Source organism: Paroedura picta, chromosome 2 (genome assembly GCF_049243985.1).
Source record: "Paroedura picta isolate Pp20150507F chromosome 2, Ppicta_v3.0, whole genome shotgun sequence".
NCBI lineage: Eukaryota > Metazoa > Chordata > Lepidosauria > Squamata > Gekkonidae > Paroedura > Paroedura picta.
The window spans coordinates 166,609,892-166,633,567 of record NC_135370.1 but is presented as its reverse complement, the minus strand read 5'-3'; the positions used below and the strand labels follow the sequence as shown (position 1 = coordinate 166,633,567).

General features: G+C 45.3%; 1 long non-coding RNA gene across 1 annotated transcript in view; it reads left to right on the top strand.

The window, feature by feature from the left end:
- The window catches only part of LOC143828839 (uncharacterized), a 45,552-nt gene extending 28,594 nt beyond the window's left edge, over positions 1–16,958 (top strand). The window contains exons 2-4 of the long non-coding RNA XR_013227925.1: positions 9,015–9,185; positions 14,307–14,641; positions 16,812–16,958. This is a non-coding gene — a long non-coding RNA (uncharacterized LOC143828839). The remainder of the gene's footprint in view (positions 1–9,014; positions 9,186–14,306; positions 14,642–16,811) is intronic.
- The last annotated feature ends 6,718 nt before the right edge of the window (positions 16,959–23,676 follow it).

Here is a 23,676-nt window from a genome sequence, read left to right as displayed (position 1 = left end):
CAAGCCAGGTTTGAATCCCTGCTCCTCCATATGCAGCCAGATGGGTGACCTTGGGCTAGTCACAGCTCTGATAGTACTGTTCTGACCAAGTAGTCCTGTTAGAAGCTTTCTCAACCTCACCTACCTCCCAGGGTGTGGGGGAGAAGAAGGGAAGGCGATTGTAAACCACTTTGAGACTCAGGCAGTGAAAAGTGGAGTATTAAAATTAACACTTCATTATCATTATCATTCATATCATTTTATAGCCCACCCTTCCTGGTTGGCTCAGGGTGGATAACGACAAGGTAAAAATGTACAAAAATATAATTTAGATATGATAGAACAATATATAAATTTAAATTGTACTATTTTAAAAAGTCACCTTCTTAAAAACTTTACAGAGGGGGCTAGTTATATTGGGCAGATCAGTGTTTTATGGGTGGGCTTCTTAGGCAGGGAGGTTGGCATTTCCTTAATGTTGCCATCCTGGCTTCAACCAACGGTTTGACGGAACAGCTACAGGACCCAAATTTTATTCTACTATTACAGACTAACATCACTACAGACCCACCCAGAACAGAACTCTCCATCCACAATGATTTCTTGGCCCTCTCAGAAGATACAAGATCAAGAAGAATGTAGGTTTCCCCCCCCCCCCTTTAAAACTCCCGCAATCTTCACTTGCACAAATAAGGTGATGTCAAACAAACCAGAATAGTCATTCCAGCTCGATTTACAAGATTCTCATGCCTCTGAGCAATGCAGTTTTACTTCCTGCATATTTATCAGTTCCCCCCATTAGTTCGCTGGCAGAACGTGTGATCTCTTGTTATGGGGAAAGCAGCTTCAGAAGAAGTGAATGGAATAAATTAGCTCGATCACCGAACCTGATGAGCAATTGCAGGCTTTCTAATAAATAAATTAGTACTTGAGGACTGTTAATTTATTTCTCTCCCCCCTCCCTGAACAAATCCCTTCTGCCTTGATCACATTAATTCCCCATCCAAAAGCAGGTGAGCCCTGGGAAGCTGAGCAAAAGGTTTTGTGCATCCGGAGATGCGTCCTGATTACAGATAAAATGCAAATGGATGCAAGCTTATTTTCCGGGTCTGATAATGTTGAATGCCTTCGGGAGAAGAGTACAGCATTCTATTGATGTATCTGAACATTTATACTCCACCTTTCCACCTATCGAAGGCAGCACGCAAGCTAAAGTAAAGCAATCCACAGCAAACAAAAACAACCTTTAATCATTTGTTCTAAAGAATTGAGCAGGATCTTACAGCCAAGTCAGCTAAACATTTTTAAGAAGAAGAAGAATTGGTTCTTATATGCCGTTTTTCCCTACCCGAAGGAGGCTCAAAGCGGCTTACAGTCCCCTTCCCTTTCCTCTCCCCCCAACAGACACCCTGTGAAGTGGGTGAGGCAGAGAGAGCACTGATATTTCTGCTCGGTCAGAACAGCTTTATCAGTGTTGTGGTGAGCCCAAGGTCACCCAGCTGGCTGCATGTGGGGGAGCGCAGAATCGAACCTGGCTGGCCAGATTAGAAGTCCGCACTCCTAACCACTACACCAAACTGGCTCTTAAAGCCCCATAAAAGAGCAATTGGCTGAAGCCAAAAGCTTAGGGGCATCAAAGCATCTTTAAATGGCACCTGAAGGAAAACAAACTATGCATCCAAATGCATCTGGGAAGGACATGGCAAAATCTGGGTGTCACCACAAAAAAGGCCCTGTTTACAGAAGCAACCTATTTTGGCTCTAAAGGTAAGGGGAACTTGAAAGCTGACATGGGTCTGGAGGACCTGGAGGGGGTGAGAAGGGGAGGGGCCTCAAGTGAGCATGTCCACAGCTATGTTTCCCATCCATATTCTGCATGATCATGCCACTTCTGGGATTTCTCATTGTCTGAAGATTGTTTCAGGGGTTTCTCAATGGTAAAAAAGTTGAGAAAGTCTGCTAAAGACGGATGATTCTTAGGAAACAAACTGGATGGGAACATTTATTCGCTGAAAGCAAAAGGTGTGCTGCTTATATCAGTGAAAAGCCCTGAATCCTAAGCTGCACACATCTAAAAAAATACAAGTTTCCATGCAGATAGGGGAAAGGAACCATGGCACCTTTTGTGTTTGGATTTCAAAACACAGTAGCCGAGAAACAGCTAGTACAATTTTGATTAATGTACAATAACCTCGCATAAAACAGTACAACATTTGAGGCCAGCGATACCTTTAAGACCAACAAAGTTTAATTCTGGGGGTAAGCTTTCGGGTGCAGGCACACCTCCTCAAATACATAGAAACAGTTTCCCCCAAGCCTTACATATTTGGAGGGTGGGGTAGTGGTGGTGTTAGTTGCCAGGAAGGTCTAGTTAGAATCAAGATGCGTAAGTAACAGGGCAATAAGTATAGCTGGGATTGTGTGCACGCACCCAGAAGTTTATACCCAGGATGAAACCTTGTTGGTCTCTTCCCTTCCCAAGCTTCCCCCTCCAAAATCTGTAGGTATTTCCCAACCCTGAGCCGGCAGCCTTCCTTGGTTCCCAACTTGGAGGGAGCCATGGTCATTGTACTGGGTGTCATCAGGTATCTCTTCAAAGCACCCCTGACTCCGGTGCTCCCTGTAGGTTTCCTGGGGCCACAGAGGTCCACGGGAACATTCGGCTCATGAAAATCAAGAAGGCCACCAGCCTTCATACACTGGATTAATTTTAAACTTCCCTGCTTTTGTTCTCGGTTCGCTTCACATTTCTCGTTGTTTGAGTCTCTAATGTAGAAATTATTGTTCCGTGTTTTGTAGAGCAATTGTTATTTCGAAATTATATACCTCGTGTTGTTTCTATGGAAACACTTTCCCCCCCCTGTGTGCGCCCATGGAACAAAAACCAGGGGTGAAGGTTTTCCTTTCAATTAAAAAAAAAACCCAACACCTGTTTATTCTAAGCATGGCACCGAGAAGAGCCTTGGAAAGGTGCGATTGCTTTGCTTAGCAGCCGTGCTGGACCGGATTAAAATACTGGAGTTTGATATGAACAAAAGAATACCTTGAGTAATCCAGTTTGCTCAAGGGTCGCCCATTAAGTTGGGGCAATTTGACGCAGGTATCAAGGGTCCCGTCATGGCTGGATTCATCAAGAATATTACTTCCTCTTTTTTTTTCTGTTTTTGATCTCGGGATATTCAGCTCTGGACTAGGGGCTCTAGGAATCTAGCTGCTGACCCACCAAAGCCTTAATACTTATCTACATCCTGGCATATTGCCCATCTTAAACCTGCTTTTCTTTAATCCTTCTGCAAATTTTGATGGCACCAGTCAAATGGATCTCCCAATTGGTGGTACAAACTGCCATCAAGCCACAGCTGGGGATGCCAGCCTCCAGGTGGGACCTGGGGACCCTCCGGTTTTACAGCCCATCTCCAGGCAGCAGAGGTCTGTTCCCCTGGAGAAAATAGCTGTTTTGGAGGGTGGACTCTGTTCGAATTACCTGTCTGTTCAATGTCTCCTGGCTTTGACAGGAAACTCTCTTTACCGTAAAGTTAGTGAGACAGGAGCACTGTCCTCTCACCTTTCTCATCTAACTCATCTGTCCCCAGAGGGCAATTTCCTGTTCCCTGAGTCATCTCTCTGTAGTCTCCTCCATCAGGGAACTGTCCTGGCCCCTGTGTTGTTCAACATATTCATAAATGATTTGGATGAAGGATTAGAGCAGATGATACTAAACTGGGAGGGGTAGCAAACACGCAAGAAGGCAGAATCAGGATACAGGATGATCTTGACAGGCTGGAAATCTGGGCTAAAATGAATAAAATGAATTTCTGCATTTAGGTAGAGAAAATCAAATGCATCACTATGGGATGGGCGAGACTTGTCTTGACAGTAGTACATTTGAAAAGGATCTGGGGTCTTAGTAGACCATACACTGAACATGAGTCAGTGGCTAAAAAGGCAAACCGGATTTTGGGGGCATATTAAAAGAAGTATAATCTCCATATCATGCTAGGTGGTGTTAACTCTTCACTCTGATAAGACCTCATGTAGTACTGTGTTCAGTTTTGGGTACCGTAACTGAAGAAAGATGTAGAGAAACTGGAGCATTCTCCAAAGATGGTTTGGGGACCAAGTCGTATGAGGAAAGGTTATGGGAACTTGACCAGTTTAGCCTGGAGAGAAGACAACTAAGAGGTGATATGATAGCCATCTTCAAATAATTGAAGGGTTGTCCTATAGAAGATGGAGCAGAGTTGTTTTCTGTTACCCCCACAGGGTCGGACCAGAACCAATGGGTTTAAATTAATTCAAAAGAATTTTTGGCTAAACACCGGGAAGAAGTTCCTGACAGTTAGAGTGGTTCTTCGGTGGAACAGTCTTCCTCAGGAGGTGGTGGGTTCTTTTTTTTTTTTGGAAGTTTTTAAGCAGAGGCTAGATAATCATCAGACAGAAATGCTGATTTTATGAACTTAGGCAGATTGTGAGTGGATGGGCAGGTAGGGATGTGCCAGTGTTTGTCTTTTGTGGGCCCTTCCTTGAATACCCAGGGTATTGCTAATCACCATTGTGGGCGTGTAGTTGGATTTCCTTCAGGGAAGGGCTGAATTCTGGATATTTTTAGGTGGAGGGATCACTTGGGCATGAAACTGGGGTCACTGTGGGTAAGCAGGTCATTTTGAGTTCCTGCATTGTGCATGGGGTTGGACCAGATGACCCTGGCGGTCCCTTCCTTAGTCTATGATTCTATGACCCTTAAAGCCTGCAACATCGACAGCTCAGAGGTACATCCTGCATCTCTCACCATCCAGTTATTTAGACTAAAATAGGAATCTTCGGTTTACCTTTTTAGGTGTAGCACCTTTAAGCCATGCTGCTCGTCAATATAAACAGAATCATCCTCCGACTCTCATCCTAGAAAAGGAAACAGTCAAGGACGTGTGCCGAAAGAACCTCTTTGCAGGAATAAAACTAATTTAGTGTGAAATTATAGTGGTTATTCAATGTTGTCCTCCTGTATTTAGCAATTAACCCGTGGTTTTCACTTCCATGAACTCCTCCTAGCAGTTGACTCAGTGGACTGCATATGAATCAGTGCTGTTCAGAGAGGAGTGGGGCTCTTGCTGTAGGTCCCAGCTAGGTTTGGATGGATGCCGTTTGCTCCTTTCTGTACTTCTCACACAGATTTGCTGCACCAGGAGCTCTGTTTTGCATTCTGCAAATTTATGTGAAGCTGATGATTATTTTGATCCATTTAAAGGTAAAGGTATCCTCTGTGCAAGCACCGGGTCATGACTGACCCTTGGGGTGACGCCCTTTAGCATTTTCTTGGCACTCAATACAGGGTGGTTTGCCAGTGCCTTCCCCAGTCATTACCGTTTACCCCCCAGCAAGCTGGGTACTCATTTTACCAACCTCGGAAGGATGGAAGGCTGATTCGACCTTGAGCCAGCTGCTGGGATTGAACTCCCAGCCTCATGGGCAAAGCTTTCAGATGGCTGCCTTACCACTCTGTGCCACAAGAGGCTCTTAGATGCATTCAATAGAGGGCTGCCAACCTCTAGCTGGGTGCAATCCTAAAAAGGGGGGAAAACTGTGAAAAGCTATAACAGTAAGTGGAGACTTTCTAGGTTCAATATATAGCATGTATTAATAAAGACACAATGCCCAGGTATGATTTTCTGTTTCGTATATCTTCATCCGAGGTCAATTAGAACTCACCAAATGTCTTCTCGTCTTCATATTAGTCTGGTGGACCACAGCTTTGCAGAAGAATATTTAGAAGCAATGACCCATAATGAATGGGCTGAAATGCCCACACTGGTGGCCTCAGGCCATCAGAGAAAATCCCCGCTTATGCATGCCCCCTCTGCCAGTGCGGGCATGGCCTGGCCTAGGGCCATGGAAGGCCCATGTTATGCAAACATGGGAATTTCCACAGTCCGCAGGATACCGCGGGTGTGAGCAGAGGCTGAGGTGGGCCGGCACCGTGCATAATTGACAGCGGCGGTCCTTTCGGCCCATCCGGCCCTAACCTACGGTGTCCCTGTAGGGCTACTGCATGCTCCTGTGAGCTCCACGGAGCCGGCAGGGGTTTCCCCTACCCCCTCCGTAGTGTGTGGTGGGGGCTTGGCCCGTCCCCACTCCCCCCCGGCCGCTTCCCCGGCAGCGTCCCGGACTTCCTGGTCTCGGTGCACAGCACGTGTGCACACTAGACCAGGGCATCAATGTACGCTGGAGGAGCCCTGCCCCTGTGTGTACATGGGGAATGGCGGGGGATCCTGCCCCACCACAATGGCACGGCAGCCCCCGGTGTAGCAGCCGCCGTGCATAATGTGTCATGGTGAGACTAATTGACCTTGAATAATGATATATAGAGAGCCTCTTGTGGTGCAGAGTGGTAAGGCAGCAGACATGCAGTCTGAAGCTCTGCCCATGAGGCTGGGAGTTCGATCCCAGCAGCCGGCTCAAGGTTGACTCAGCCTTCCATCCTTCCATGGTCGGTAAAATGAGTACCCAGCTTGCTGCTGGGGGGGGGGGTAAACGGTAATGACTGGGGAAGGCACTGGCAAACCACCTCGTATTGAGTCTGCCATGAAAACGCTAGAGGGCGTCACCCCATGGGTCAGACATGACCCAGTGCTTGCACAGGGGATACCTTTACCTTTACCTTTAAAGATATATGAAACAGAAAAACATACCTGGGAGTTCTATCTATGGACCTTAGTCTATATTAGGACTCTTACTTTTGTGGCATGTTTGTTCCAGATGAAATTGGTATCATGACTCCATGGCTACTTTCCACCATGTGGAGAAAAGACAACCTGCATCGAGTAAATCTGGGGAAGGCTTTTCTTGCACTGAGTGGATCTATTTGGGAGTAAGTGGGCTTTGGGGTGGGATGGCTGTTATTGTGGACTATTTTTGTGATGCAATGTGTTTATTAATACATTCTATATATGTGATATATGCGAATCTCCACTTATTGTTAGCTCTTCACAGTATTTTCCCAGTTTTTGGATTGTATATGCCCTTTGCTCTGTGTCTTGTTAATTTGTCCTGAACATCTAGGTGCGGCCTGGAGATGTCCCTCTATTACAACTGATCTTCAGATTACAGAGATCAGTTCAGCTGAAGAAAATGGCTGATTTGGGGGCAGACTTCACAGTATTATATCCTGATGAGGACCCTGCCCAAACCCCACCCTCCTCAGGCTCCTCCCCCAAAATATACAGGCAACCCTAATTCAATATGTGGTGCAATTAAGAAGAGGAAGAAGACAAGTTGGTTTTTATACCCCACTTTTCACTCCCCGAAGACCATCTCAGCTCAGAAGAGTTTATTGAAGAGAGTCTTTGCTGTTTTGTCTATTTAAGTATTATAAAGTGACTGACTAGGTGGTACCGTGTGGCTTCAATATTCTGGACAAGTACCTCCCCCCTCAAGTTGCAGCCCATTTACAGTTTTCAAAGCAAGCGGGGTTGGACCAGATGACCCATGAGGTGCCTTCCAACTCTATTATTCTATGAAATTTCAGGGCCTACTTTTGCATAGGAACCCTGGAATTCCTTGGTGGTCTGTCTTCCAAATATTATTATTATTATTATTGTTGTTGTTGTTGTTGTTGTTGTTGTTGTTGTTGTTGTTGTTGTTGTTATTTAATTTTTAGACCACCCTTCTCCCAATAGGTCTCAGGGCGGTTTACAACATAAATAGTTAAAACACAATAAAATCCCCATAAAAACCCCAATTAAAAGTTACATATAACATATAACATATAGCGGCGGTGGTCACAATTCTGTAACTTCCTGAGATCTGATGGGATCAAGCTAGCCTGGGCTACCCTTGAGCAGATGAGTGCTAGGTACTTGACTGGTGGGGGAACTCACCCGCCAAAAATGGGCAATGTTTCAGCAAGGAGCTTATGTGGCCTCAACATGATCCAGAAGTAATGTAGGCAGGTTGGGGATTTCAGGGCGATACTCCGGGTTTTTTGGGGAAAACACTCTATGGTAGAAGCTGGTTCTACTGTAGAGTTTTTGCCCCCAAAACCAGAGTGTCTCTTCAACATCCCTGACATGTCCACATCACTTCCGGGTCGTGTGGAAATCATTTCCAGGTAACGTGGGCCATTGCTGAGTTAGACAGAGCATCCTGATTTTGATAAGCCCCATCCCCCACCAGCTGTCCACTTCTTAACATCTTCCATGTCAAAACTGGGTTTCCTAAACTGCAGCCATCCCTAGCCAAAATGAGCCATATTAAAACACAGAGGAACTGATTATGGCCCAGGTTTTCCACTTTGTGATACGCCATTTCTCTTATTGTCTTGTTTGGGGCAGGAACATTTTTAGGTTGTGAAGTTGCTTGTGAAGCCAGCAAAACTATTTGGGTGGCAGGTGCTGTAAGATTAAGAACTGATGATTCCCACCAGTTTGTTTCCTCAGGAAAAAAAAATCCATTAAACCACGACCTCCCACAAGATCTGTCACAGAGCTGCTGCCATTTCAGATTTCTAAGTGTTTTAACAGTTTCGTGTTTGCTCCAGCAGAGGTCACTACACACCTCACTAACATCCTAGCTAATTAACTGGGGGTGGAGTGGGGAAGGAATACATCCCGGGCTTTTCTTCTCTCTTTGCAAGAATTTGGGTGAGATGCTTCAGTTTCCTCTCCTGCAGGCTAACCGAACAGCACAGCCACAGAAAAGGGACAGAATCCCTTATGTGGATTATTCACATTCTTCTAAATCAAACTTTTTAAAAATAAAAGCAGCGGAAGCCGAGAGACCAAAAGACACCGCAAGGAGTGATTTATGAAGGGTTAATTTGTCCGGGTCACTGTAAGGGGAAAAGAAAAGAACACGACTGTGACTAGCCTGAGGTCACTCAGCTGGCTGCACGTGGAAGAGTGGGGAATCAAACCCAGCTCTCCAGATTAGAAGCCACATTAGGGGCAAGTGCCCATTAGATTCAGCCCCATCTTCATCCCTCTGTTCTTATCCTTCCTTCTTTACGCTTTATGCAACCTGTTTTGAATTGTGGTTTATAGGAGAGGGAGTCTGCAAGCCTCAAGTAGACAGTTATGGTGGTCTGCAATACAAAAGCAACATTTGAATCCAGTAGCATCTTAAGGACCAACAAGATGTTCCAGGTCCAAGGATTTGAGTCAAATCTCTGAGTTCTTATAGCCCAAGTCAGAAAGGAGACCTGTTGCAAAGAGGTGAGTCACAAGCAAAATGTGATCCGGTTGATGAGAAAAGGGGAGGTTTTAGGGGAGGGGCTGTGGCTCAGTGGTAGAGCATCTGCCCGGCATGCAGACAGTCCCAGGGTTCAATCCCTGGAATCTCCAATTAAAAGGAATCAGGTTGCAGGTGATGTGAAGGACCTCTGCCAGGAAGAGCTGCTGCCAGTCTGAGTAGAACAAAGATGTGATTCAACATAAGCTTTCATAAGCTCACCAACATTTCTTCGAGAAAGTGAACAAACGTTAAAAGAACCAGACAAAGAAGAGGCTGCTAGCCAGGGTGACTAAAGGAAAACTCACAGAGGCAACACACCTCAAAATATTAATGACAGGAAGGAACATTAGGGGAAAGTCTTGGCCTCTATGCCCTGTGGTTGGCCCTTCAGAGCAGGGGTAGTCATACCTGTGGTCCTCCAGATGTTCATGGACTACAATTCCCATTGCTGGCAGGGGCTCATGGGAACTGTAGTCCATGGACATCTGGAGGACCACAGGTTGACTACCTCTGCTCCAGAGGACATGGTTGGCAGCTGGACTGAATGGACCACCAGTCTGATCTAGTGGGGCTCTTCTGTTCTTAAACATTAAACCCCCAGTTTATCTCTGGTTTGATAGCTCCTAGAACCAAGCCTTCAGACCATGGGGCAAAGACCCAGCGACTCCAAGACATAACCCATTGCTTCAGCCTTGAACCTACAGTGGGGCTTGGGCTAGGCTGAAAGTCAGTGAACTCCATTGATTTTCCTCCAGCCACATAAATTTTGAGAGCCAGCCATGAATGACTAATTAATGAAATGGTATCTGGATAATGGCTTTAGATACCTTTAGTTGGTGTAGTCTTTTGTTATTGTTTCACGTGGAAATATAGCAGTAGATTGTTTATAGCACATAAAACAATCCTTTCCCATTTCTAAGAGACATTTTATCTTGGAGAAATAATAGCAAAATACACTCCCATTATTGTGTCCATCTACCCTGGGGAAATGTTTGAACAAACGTTCTTGAATCTAGTTAGGTCTATTAGCATTTTAATTATTTGCTCCCAGTGGGAGGCTTCTCCGATCATCCTTCCCTTCTTCTGCTCTCAGTGGTAGGCTATTCTGTGCCTATTACAAAATCCAGCATCAAATATTATGCACAGGTAAACTGGATACATAGTGTTGTCGACTCATTCTCATTGGACCATCACTGGAAAATGGTACGTTAAGAAGAAGTAAAGTCAAGCCTAGGGGCCATTCCGCACGACTTAAATGTAGCAGAAGTCTTACCTTTGGAAAACGCTACAAATTCAACGTTCCGCAGGACGTCGCACCCAATCTTCAACATTCTTGCAACACTCCTGCAAAATGCACTTCGTTGTAGCACTTTTCGGGGAATCGGGAAAAGTGGAATCCCCCTGAAAAAACCACTAAACTTCTGCGCACAAGCTACAACAAACCAAGCCTCTAGTGGTTCCCCACCATGCATGCATGTATTCTCTCCCCCACCCCCTCTTTCTCTCTTTCATAACGAAAACAAAATCAGAGTCCAGTGGCACCTTTAAGATCAACAAAGATTTATTCAAGGCTCATGCTTGGAATAAATCTTTGTTGGTCTTAAAGGTGCCACTGGACTCTGATGTTGTTTTGTTGTGCTGCTTCAGACCAACACGGCTATACACTATCCTTCATAGTCCTTGTTAAACGAGTCTGCCAGTCCGAAAGCTTCTATGAGTTGAGGTTCTTAACTACCTCAGTAATGAAAGACTATTGCTAGGAGGAAGAAACAGACTCCAAAATTCAAGTGAGATGGATTGGATGACTTCTTGAGACCACTAGAGGTCATCAGGGAAGAAGAATCCTTTTGTTCAAAGATGGAGATCCCCAACTCAGGCCAATGTGGGGCTCTACAGGGCCTGATTGACAGCCTTCCTTCATTGGGCCTGGTGAATCTGGAATGAGGACAAAGAGTTCCTCCTGTATACCTGTCCCAATAGAAAGCCACTGTGATATCACAGGAACCTCTGGTGCAAGCTTCCATGAGTACATGACACTGCCTTCAAGCAAAGGTTGGATACACACTTCTATTGGATGTTTTAGGATGCTTAGGGCTGATCCTGCGTTGAGCAGGGGGTTGGACTAGATGGCCTGTATGGCCCCTTCCAACTCTATGATTCTATGCCTTATACTAAATAACACCATTGATCCATCAAGATCGTACTGTCTACTCAGAGTATGAGTAGCTCTGCAGACTCTCAGGTGGAGTTCTATCCCATGCCTGATCCTTTTAATCAGAAATGCTGGGCTTGGGTTTGGAACCTGCTCTATGGCACACCTGCTCCACCACTGATCCCAGCCAGTTCACTGTGTTTATAAACTTCAGAAACTCATTCTGTTTGAAAGAAGTTTGAGATGCACAGCTTGTTTATTAGCCCTTGATCTTCCGCCTGTCATGACAATGCCTCCAACCCCTGGATTAGCCATTCTAGTTTCTTGAGATTGGAATTAATCCCAAGGGACCCTGACAGCAACACAATGATTGTTGTCAGCTGAGTCTTATATCTCCATGCTGCCAAGCACAATGGGTGACCAATGGGCCAGTCTCTCCCTCACTCTCTCTCCCCCTCTCTCTCCCTCTCTCTCTCTCTCAAGGTCAACAGCCTCTGAGACTGCTGGTTGTGATGATGAAACAGGGGGGGTGATGAAGTTGTAAGCTGCTTTGGGCCCCCCTTGTGGAGAAGGGTGGGGTATAAATAAATATTTAAAAGTGTGAGTTATAGGTGGAAGGTAAGAACACAAGCACATAAGAAAAGCCCTGCTGGATCAGACCGCTGGGCCATCTACTCCAACATGCTGTCTCAAACAGTGGCCAATCATTTCCCCTGGTTGGCCAGCAATAGGGCATAGAGGTTGAGGCACTGGGCTTCAGAGGTTGACTGTCTCTGGATGTGGAGGTTACCCTTAGTCACCAAGGCTAGTAGTCCTGGATAGACCTCTGCTGTGTGAATCTGTCTAATCCCTATTAAAAGCTGTCTGTGCCTGTGGCCATCACTCCATCCTCTGGCAGAGAATTCCACATTTGAATCACTCTCTGTGTAAAGAAGTATTTCCTTTTGTCCATCTTGAGGAAAGCAGTGGGGACCAGCTGTGAAATGGAATTTCCCTTCCTCCACAATTCCTCTTCGAGAATCCCAAAAGAAAAACCGGCTTGGTGTGGTGGCCAGGAGCGGCGGATTTAATTTGGTGTGATTCCCACTCCTCCTCCATATGCAACCAGCTGGGTGACCTTGGGCTCTCCACAGCACTGATAAAGCTGTTCTGACCGAGAAGTGATATCAGGGCTCTCTCAGCCTCACCCACCTCACAGGGTGTCTGTTGTGGGGAGAACAAAGGGAAGGCGACTGTAAGCCACTTTGAGACTCCTTGGGGTAGAGAAAAGCGACTTATAAGAACCAACTCTCCTTCATTATCATCATCCTTTGAAGCCGCCCCCCACGTGTGTGTCTCAAAGTCTCATTTACATTTCATTGTCATGTAGCCTTCTAAAATCTCTTCGTTGACATATTCAAAGATGATAATTTGTAGCTGAAACATTGTAGAGCCCACCGCCTCCATCACACAATTCAGATGTCGTTTCAAGAACATTCAAAACGAGATTGATCATTTGCCATTTTAACGAGACACTTCTCAAATGCCAGCTTCCCCAGAGCCACCAAATACATCGCAATCCACACGAAAACTGCTCTTGATAGAAGATGACAGCCCACTAGGTAGAAGAAGCAGCAGCAGCAGAAGCAGCAGAAGCAGCAGAAGCAGCAGAAGCAGCAGAAGCAGAAGAAGTAGAAGAAGAAGAAGAGTTGGTTCTTATATGCCGCTTTTCTCTACCAGAAAGAGTCTCAAAGAGGATTACAGTCGCCTTCCCTTTCCTCTCCCCACAACAGACACCCTGTGAGGGAGGTGAAGTGGAGAGAGCCATAATATTACTGCTCAGTCAGAACAGCTTTATCAGTGCTGTGACTAGCCCAAGGTCACCCAACTGGTTGCATGTGTGGGAGCGGGGCATCAAATCTGGCTTGCCAGATTAGAAGTCCATGCTGCTAACCACTACACTGAGCTGGCTCTTGGTAGACCCACCCGACCCATCCATCTCAGACTTTTAAAGGCCCCATCTTCCATGGACTGTCTCCAAATTGTGCCGCATCCCAAAAATAAGCAGCTCCAACGAGCACCCTGCATAAGAAAAATAATGTCAAGACAGTTTTTGTTTTGCATGCTTAGCATAATGACCTATTATGGTTTTGAATCGTTACATTTAATATGATTATCTGCGATCTTTCCCCAGCAGGCATTTTTGCATTAACATTCATAGGCATAAATATAACTCTTCCATCATACGTTATGCATGATATCGTTTAACATGAGTCACTTGCTTTTCCCTCCCTTCTTTTTCCTTTTAAAATAATGCTTTACAACGAATAGAATAACATGAAAGTTTGCATATGGTGATTAAACCTTTCGTTCCAACGCTGCAGAAGGCAGGCCCACTTTCTCTGTACTTCTAATTTCACTGCCTTCCTTCTTTGACCCCAATATAATTGGTTATTTTGTAATTCCGGTAGCTTGCCGTGCGGTTTCTGGACAGACTTTACATTTAAGGGAATTGTTTTTCCAGTTAAAAAAAAAACAATACACAGCTTAGCTGCACATTCTAAATTAATGATGAACTTTAGATCATGGTTTTCAACCTTCGCGTTACATAAGAGAATATTTCCATAGAGAATTTATAATTTCAAAGATCTTTGAAAAATTACAGCAATGTTTGCCAAATGGTCTGGGACCACAAGATTTAATACTTAGTGGTTTTTAAAATTAGGTTTAGTTTTTAAAAATACAACAGAAGGCATAGGGTTGGATGCAACCATCTTTTCCACATAATTTGGCACAATGCCCCTCCTTCCTATAGTTTCCTTTCACATGACTTTGTGAAACCAAGGAGAGAGCCAGATAGTAGACTCTTTATGAACAGATTTACCTCTGTTCTTAATGCAGTTTGTTTTCACTGGGTTCTATTCACCGTTTCTTTTTTTACTTTTCTGGTCACCATCACGGATGGAGGAAGGCATAATTTTCACTACGTCTGCTTCCCAGTTCAAATTCAGGAGAAGGGGATGATGAAGCCATTAAGGGAGACGAATTGTCTAAGGTCAAGTATTGTGGCTCTTCTCCTGATGTGGGTGAACCTGGAGCTATCAACTGAAAATAAAAACCATCTGTGCAAGAAAGCAGTGGTAGGTCTGGTGCTTGCAAGACCCCATGGACCTTAGGTCTAACATTCCTTTGCCCCCAAAGGGCATGACAGAATCAAAGCTCACTTTATCCCATCCGCTGGGATTCCTGTGTTAGAAACAGAAAGTCCTCGCCCTCATGGATGTGCACCACAAGGCATCAGATGAAGTGAGTTCTGACTGTTGAAACTCTTACACTGGAATTAATTGTGATAGTCCTTAAGCCAGGGTTCCCCAACTGACATCACTTCCTGGTACCTCAAAGCCTGAAAAATATTTCAGCAGGACCTCCACAGTCAAAAGGTTGAAAAAGGCTTCTTTAAACTACAGTTTACCAGCAGTTTGGAAGCTGTGTGGGTTTTGCTTTTAAAGGGTTTATTGAGGCTACAAGATCCCTTTGTGTATAGGTATATTTGGACATTCTTTGAGATATTTTATTCTATTAATTCCATTTATAGCTGACCTTTCCTGCTGAGACTCAAGGTGTGTTACAAGATAAAGCAGTCCTGTCGGACACCGTAAAACAAGCCACAACAGGATGCAATAGGTCTAAGAATTACTGTATGAGACAGCAGAGACAACAGATTATGTAAGGCAGCTGTTCACCAATTTTTTTATCATTGAGAAACCTCTGAAACATTATTCAGGCTTCAAGAAACCCCAGAAGTGGCCTAATGCTGCAGGATATGGTTGTGAAGCATAGCTATGGACATGCCCACCTGGGGCCCCTCCCCTTCCCTCCCTCTCCAGGCTAGTCACTGGCCATTTGGGGAGGGGGTAGGTCAACATGACCATATAGGGTCATATCACTTGATTAATATTTAACAGGGCTGTCAAGAAACGCCAGGGTTTCACTAAACCCTGGTTGAGAAAGCCTAAACTAAGGCAAGATCTACTATAAATGAGACAGGAGGTAGATCATGAGGTGTAAGGGAATGCAGTGAAAGCAAGGAGATACCTGCCATAGTCATTACCCCAGTGACTGCAATCCTGTTCCATTATAAAAATGCCTTGTTAGGCTGGCCCATTCTGCTGGAGCTCTAATTTTTTAAAGCCCTTTTGAACATTATTGCTTCCCTCGTTCAAGGAATGATGACTTTTGTGGGTGGGCTTGTCCACCAGGTTGAAGCCACCCCTGAGAATGCACGTGAACGGGTAGCTGCCAATCTACCTGAGAAGGCTCTTATAGGGGAGGAGCCTATGGGAAGATCTAAAGCAATAATGGACCACGGTTGAAGACCTTATTTGGTCTTTTGCTTCATTCAAGGAGTGTTGGACATATGACGTTCACTTTCACTTGTGATAACGCTGTTTGTTTCTCAACATTTATATATCATTGTGTTTTTTTAAATGTAGATTCACTTTTACTCAATTTTGGGAGGCCTCTTTCAGTCTTTGAGGTGCGAGAGGCTATCGCAGCTGCCTCTCTGGAATGACACCATTCCTTGTCTTTATCGCATTACTCATGACCCTTTCACTGTGTTGACCAATGAGAGTAGGATTACCAGATCCCCCATGGCCACTGGGGTAGGGTCACCAGACTCCTTGAAATTTGGGAAACTCCTTGAAATTTGAGAATGGAGCCTGGGGAGGATAGAGACCCAGTGGGGTACCATGGCACAGACTCCACCCCCCAAAGCTGCCATTTTCTCCAGAGAAACTGATGTCCATAGCCTGGAGATGAGTTGTAATTCTGAGGCCTCCCCAGGTCCCACCTGCAGGCAGGCATCTCTCAAGGAGAGCTTGAATAGTTACTGTTGGAAGCTGCCTTGAAAGTAGACATTGCAGAAAGAGCAAAGAGAAAATAAATATTTGAGTCTTGGGTTGTTGCCGCCAAACACAAACAACATCTGCTGAAGAGCTACATCTCAAGCCTTTGGCTGGCCTCCAATTTGTAACGTGTCTGAAGCATTGAGTTTGGTTGAACGCAAAAGGTCATTCCTGTGTACGCACATAAACTGAAAATAGGAACTGTGCCAACTCTGCCTCTTCTGGATGTGTGTGTCCTTTTTTTAATGAGGCTGCCGTGCTGCGCCAAACATTCTTAATGTGGCAGGGAGTGGGGGAGAGATTCCGCCATGAAGGATATAGCACATGGGAGGGAAATAGGGGATCCCAAATGCCAGGAAATAGAGGGTCTGGAAGGTGTATGTCACTCTTCCTGGTTTGGAAGGGAGTCTCGCAGGGCAACCCTAAAAAGAGTTTCCATAAAAGATTTCTAAATATTTCCAAATAAATCCATGCGCCATTGCTGTCTATATGCCATGTGTTGTAATGCTGATACAGTTCTATGGTCCTTAATCTATTGATTTAATGGAGGTGGGCTTTTTTCCTTCCAGTGTAGTAATAGCTGTTGTAAGGGAATGGAAGGTCCGTTTTCATCAACCACCAGTCAGCCTCCAAGAGACGAGCAGATATTTCCAAAGTGCAGAAACATCCACAGAAATCAAGGAACATTCCAATACAAAATTGATTGGTGATAACTTCTTCCCCGAAAAGAAAAGAAAAGGATGATTGTATATTTCCTGATCATATATTTTTATTTTATTTATGAGATTGTATAAACATCATTTAAAATTGTATACAGATTTGTCCAAAATTCAATGAAACCCAAAAAGGTAAGACACAAATGCTCCGTCATAACTCCCCATGAACCTGGGGTCAAGTAAGTCCAGAATTAAAAGATTATACTTTCCAAAGTTCATGTGGAAGAGGTATGTCAAGAACTACTGGACGTGACCTCAACCAGAAGCCTGGTGGAAGAGCTCCGTTTTACAGCCCCTTTGGAACTTTGGTAGCTCCAAAAGTGCCTGGATCTCTGTCGCCAGCTTATTCCACCAGACTGGTCAAGGCCAGCCACACTTCTTTGGGGCTGGGGACCTAGGTTGACACTGGCTGAGTGAAGAGCTCTTTGGGGGACATACTCATGCAGGTCCCAGAATGTGTAAAGCCTTGAAGGTCAAAACCAGCACCTTAAACCTGACCCAGAACTCAAATGGCAACCAATTAAAGGGAGGTGTCTTGTAGGCTACACACTCCTAAGGTAAGCTTGCCAACCTCAGGTAGGGCTGGAGAAAAGGGCTGCTTTGGAGGGTGGTGGTCTTTAAGCCAGGGCTGGACAGATCCTTTTCCTGGATATTTTAAGCTGATCCTGTATTGATCAGGGGATGGACTGGATTTTCTGTATGGCCCCATCTATTCCATGACTGTATGAAATTACAGCTGCAGGTCGGCAATATTCTGAAAAGGGAAAGCCAGAGAGATGGAGGTAGAGGGCTTGAGGCTGAGATACAAAGCAAGACTTCACACTTTGGAGCTGAGCTCAAATTGGAATCATACTGGCTGCTCTTGATATAGGAGGCAATAAGAAACAGTAAGAACAAGAATGAAATTTCATTTTCCTAGGCAGAGAGAGGAGTTCAAGTAAAGTCAGAGGTAAGCCTACTGATCAGAGAACTAAGGTAGGGAATAAAGCCACCAAAATGCAGGTTTAAGGCAGGTGACAGCCGAACAATTTATTTACAAGCACTGTTTGGAGCTACTAATGATACTACAACTGGAGTGTGTCCAGAAGAGCCCAACAAAGATGGTGAGGGTGCTGGAGACCAAGACGTATGAGGAAAGGTTGGGGGAGCTTGGTCTGTTTAGCCTGGATAGGAGGCGACTGAGAGGAGATCTGATAATCATCAAGTATTTAAAAGGCTGCCATATGGAGGATGGAGCAGAATTGTTCTCTCTTGCCCCAGAGGGACGGACCAGAACAAATGGGATGAAATTAATTCAAAAGAAATCCCATCTAAACATCCGGAAGAAATTCCGGACACAGCGGTTTCTCAGTGGAACAGGCTTCCTCGGGAGGTGGTGGGTTCTCCATCTTGGGAAATTTTTAAACAGAGGCTGGATAGCCATCTGACAAAGAGGCTGATTCTGTGAAGGTTCAAGGGGGTGGCAGATTACAGTGGATGAGCGATAGGGTTGTGAGTGTCCTGCATAGTGCAGGGGGTTGGACTAGGTGACCCAGGAGGTCCCTTCCATCTCTGTTATTCTATGATTCTATGAAAAGGGACAGAGATTTTGCTCGAAACAGAACCCTGAACATCAATGACATTACTCTAGGGCTGCAGGGCTTTTCCATTTCATTCAACCATTCAATTCTACTTTCTTGCTATTAAACAAGCACTATAGATTTATGGCAGTAATATGAATGAGGAGCAATGGGTTCATTCGTGAGCATATAAAGCAGCAAACGGTGGATTAGTCAGATTGTGGTGTATCCTATCAGCTTTTTAGTGGCACCACAGGGGGGAGGAGGTTCCCTTCCTTGTTGGAGCCCCACCCCATGTGATGTGTGGCCCACACTGGCTCCATAGACTCTGCATAGCCTGTCAGATGTCCACCAAGACCTTCTCTTCCCTCTTGTACCAGTCCAATGATTGCATCCATTTGACACTTGCCCTAAGTAGTCGGATCAGCCCTGGTTAGAACTTGGCTGCGAGACCACCCAAGAATTCTAGGGCTGCTATTTCAGAGGCTATAGCCAGCTGCTGCTTTCATCTAAAGGACACAGGAAGAGGAGGCCCAAAGTCAAGCAGGAATCATTGTATGGCCTGGATTTCCCAAAATGTGCTTGCCAATAGGGCTTTTGGACAGATACAGATGTGTCCATAATACCTGTTGTTTGGGGGGAGGAAGCTGGAACGCAGGACGTTTGTTTAGAAGAGCCTGATTTGTAACGTTCCATATCTGTGGCCTGTGCTCAGTAGAGGTCACATTTGAAGAAGAAGAGGAAGAAGAAGAAGAATTACGATGACGATGACGACTAGTTGGTTCTTATATGCCGCTTTTCTCTACCCGAAGGAGGTTCAAAGCTGCTTACAGTCACCTTCCCTTTCCTCTCCCCACAACAGACACCCTGTGAGGTGGGTGAGGCTGAGAGAGCCCTGATATCTCTGCTCGGTCAGAACAGTTTTATCAGTGCCGTGGCGAGCCCAAGGTCACCCAGCTGGTTGCATTTGTGGAAGTGCAGAATCAAACCTGGCATGCCAGATTAGAAGTCCACACTCCTAACCACTACACCAAACTATCTCTCCCATTTGTTGCTTCCATTTGACAGGTAGACATCCAAGGGCGCTTATCAGAGAGATTCCAGGCCTTGTTCTTACTAGGTGAGGGCAGTCCTATTCCTTAACGAACAGCAAATGGACTCGGGAGAAAACCATATTGGCCACCCACGCATGGAACTAGAAGGATTTTGCCTGGAGATTGCTTTGAATATAGCAGGGGAACGAGAGGCAGAAAGATTTATGTGCATTTCTCTCTCTTTGTCTCTTTGTGAATGAATAAGAGGGATATTTCATTCACAAGAATGTGGCTATCTTCATTTTTCTTCCCTCTTGAAAAAGTATCCCACTAATTGAAAATCGGGATACTTCTGCTTTTGGAAATAATGAACCCTGCGTCTGTAACCTGATCATCACACCTGCCTCCTCTGATTTCAGGGCAATGCTTTGAGGGGTTCTCTTCCTCGGGAGGTGGGTTCTCCATCTTTGGAAATTTTTAAACAGAGGCTGGATAGCCATCTGACGAAGAGGCTGATTCTGTGAAGGCTCAAGGGGGTGGCAGGTGACAGTAGATGAGTGATTGGGATGTGAGTGTCCTGCATAGTGCAGGGAGTTGGACTAGATGACCCATGAGGTCCCTTCCAACTCTATTATTCTATGATTCTATGATTCTTCCACTCCTTTTAAGCCTTTGAACAATCACCCTATAAGGAAGTTTTGGCTAAGAGTTAGTGACTAGCCCAAGGTTGTCCAGTAAACTTCACGGCAGGGCTTTAAATGCAAATCTCTTCAGATAAAGTCCACTGTTCTAGTTCTTACACCAACCCGGGAAAGTTAACCAAATAAAACCATAGAAGATAGAAGCATAGAATCCTACTATGGTGACTCAAGGGAGCATCCACATTCAGAGGCAGTAAACCTCTGAATACCAGTGCTCAGAGACAACACCAGGCAAATGCCTCTGTTTCTGTGGCCTGTTTCTTGGCGCTCCATGGCTGCTGTGTGAAAGAATTTGCTAGACCGGATGGACTCCTGGGTGTAGTCTTCACGGAGCTTTTTACCCACTGCCAGCTCAAATAAATCCCTCCTGTATACATTGAATTCGATTTCCATTTTGATTTTGGGCACTTTAAATTTTCCCTCTGCAACATCCATGATTGATCCGGAGTGACACTACCTTTCCCCCGTGATATCCAGAAGTGGATATAACCCTTGATATTTGAAAAACTGGCAGCAGTAAGTGTGCAGAGTTTTGCTTTTTGCAAATTAACTCCCTTCTCTGTGCCTCGTAGCAAAGCAGTCTTCCCTGATTGGCCTGGGTGTCAGTTCAAAGACAGGTTTTCTGCATTTTCAGTTCTTTTCCCAGGCTAACCCACCCTAGCTGCTGCAGAGAGGTAGGCTGATAAAAATCCCCTTATCTAAATAACAATTTAATTGCATGTTACCCAGAATCCTTGTGCAGAGATTGAGGATTGTGGCCAGAGGCGTGAAGTTTTAATGTCTCATAAGAGCAGATTATTGCCTGGGTGATTTAAGAAGAACAAGAGTGTAATTGTTCCCGTACCATCTATTTATCTTCACGAGCAGCTCTAAATGAACTAACGGCATCTTTAAAGCAAGACTATCAGGCCATCTTCCAATTTGCCTCCACCAATTGCTTGCTATCATTGTCACTATAATTGAAGCTCTGCCCCACAGGTGTTCACGCATAATACTTGCGCATGCAAAATCTTTCATAAGAGCGTGGAGATCTTCAGACCGACATCTGCTCAGGATCCTTGTCCCAAAGGAGGTGAAATTGGTCTTGACCAGGGCCAGGGCTGTCCATCCTGATGGAACATACTTCTGAAAGCGATCAGGGACCTTCAGGTTCCACAGGGCCTGCAAGACAGAGCTGTTCCGCCAGTCCAATAGTCAGGGCCCAGAAAGACCAACAGGAAAAGTCCCACTACCGTCCCAGAGGGACAGACCAGAACCAATGGGATGAAAATAATTCAAAAGAAATTCCGTCTCAACATCCGGAAGAAGTTCCTGACAGTTAGAGCGGTTTCTCAGTGGAACAGGCTTCCTCAGGAGGTGGTGGGTTCTTCATCTTTGGAAATTTTTTAATAGGCTGGATAGCCCTCTAATGAAGGGGCGGATTCTGTGAAGGTTCAAGGTGGTGGCAGCTTACAGTGGATGAGCGATAGGGTTGTGAGTGTCCTGCATAGTGCAGGGGGTTGGACTAGATGACCCAGGAGATCCCTTCCAACTCTATGATTCTATGATTCTACCGGAAATTGAGCAAAGACCTGTTATAAAGGACACCCTCTCCCCATCTGTAGAGTGTCAGTTTGGGGAAATAAGGGAATGTGTCATGCTTTTAATTTATAGGGTTGTTACCCATCCTGGGTAAGAGCCTCTTGTGGCGCAGAGTGGTAAGGCAGTGATATGCTGTCTGAAGCTGTCTGCCCATGAGGTTGGGAGTTCAATCCCAGCAGCCGGCTCAAGGTTGACTCAGCCTTCCATCCTTCCGAGGTCAGTAAAATGAGTACCCAGCTTGCTGGGGGGTAAACGGTAATGACTGGGGAAGGCACTGGCAAACCACCCCGTTTTGAGTCTGCCATGAAAACGCTAGAGGGCGTCACCCCAAGGGTCAGACATGACTCGGTGCTTGCACAGGGGATACCTTTACCTTTACCTTTACCTACCCATCCTGAGCTACATTGGAAGAGCGGGTCATGAGAATAAATACTGATTATTTATTTTATCTCTTTTTCTGTTCAATGGAAGTGGAGCCTTCATTGAATGCCCAAAGTCCTTCCTCCCATTCCAGTGAACGGGGGAAAGAGGTCACATTACCTGCTTGGTGCATCATTGTCCCTCCAGCTTCTGACCTTCCCTTTCAGGTGAAAGGCACTACAGTGGGAAAGGAGGCTGTAGCAGGATATGCATCAGGGCAAGGAGGTCTTACTCCAGGTTAGACACTGCACCATCACGCCACTTCTGGGTTTTTTCGGAGCCTGAAAAATGTTTCAGGGGTTTCACAATGGAGATACCCTTTTAGCATCCTTTAAGGCAGGGGTAGTCAACCTGTGGTCCTCCAGATGTTCATGGACTACAATTCCCATGAGCCACTGCCAGCGTTTGCTGGCAGGGGCTCATGGGAATTGTAGTCCATGAACATCTGGAGGGCCACAGGTTGACTACCCCTGCTTTAAGGGAGGTGGGGAATGACAATGTGTCTGCCCTCCTAAGAATGCTTCGGAGCCAGAAGGGCCCATGGAATAAAATGGGACTCACCTTCAAGTAGACCTGCTTAGAACTGCTCCTTGTGTTTTATTATTATTATTATCATTTACATAGAAAAGGAAGAATAAGCATTCCAATAACGAGCAATTAGCTGGGACGGAAAAACAATCAAGGAGAGAAAAAGTGAGTGAAAGTTAATTGCATTAACCAGCGTTTCTACAGGCTCCACGCCAAAACAATTTAATTCACATTTATTCATTCATTAACCTCAATTTTGTTTGATTAATTCATTAAAACTGCTTCGATTCATAACGCAGATTTACTCACATCTCTTTTTTGCGTAGTGTGGCAAAAGGCGTCACAAGTGCAACCATGAGATCGGCCAGATGCGGAATCAGGAGCTCACACAGCGTTGGCTTCCTTGGACTAGCAAGCCTTTCCAGGGCGTCAGACCATTGGTCCTGCTAACTCAGTTGGGTCTAGTCTGAGTAGGGTTGCCAGGTTCCCCTTAGCCAGTAGAGATCTGTTTTCCTCAAGGGGAATTGATCTCTGTTGCCTGGAGGTGAGTTTTCATTCCAGGAGAGCCCCAGGCACCACCTGAAGACTGGCATCCCTAGTTCTGGAGAAGAGCTGGTGTTTTATACCCCACTTTTCATTATCTGATGGAGTCCCAAAGTGGCTTACAAACACATTTCCTTTCCTCTCCTCGCAATGGACACCCTGTGGGGCTGAGAGAGCTCTGAAAGAACTGCTCTATGAAAACAGTTCTAAGAGAGCAGTGACTGGCCCAAGACCACCGTGCTGGCAACATGTGGAGGAGTGTGGAATCAAATTTTTTTTTAGTGAAATAACTAAGTAATCAAATAAATTGAGGCTTTCGAACTCTGCTGCTGGAGAAGACTTTCTGGTAGAG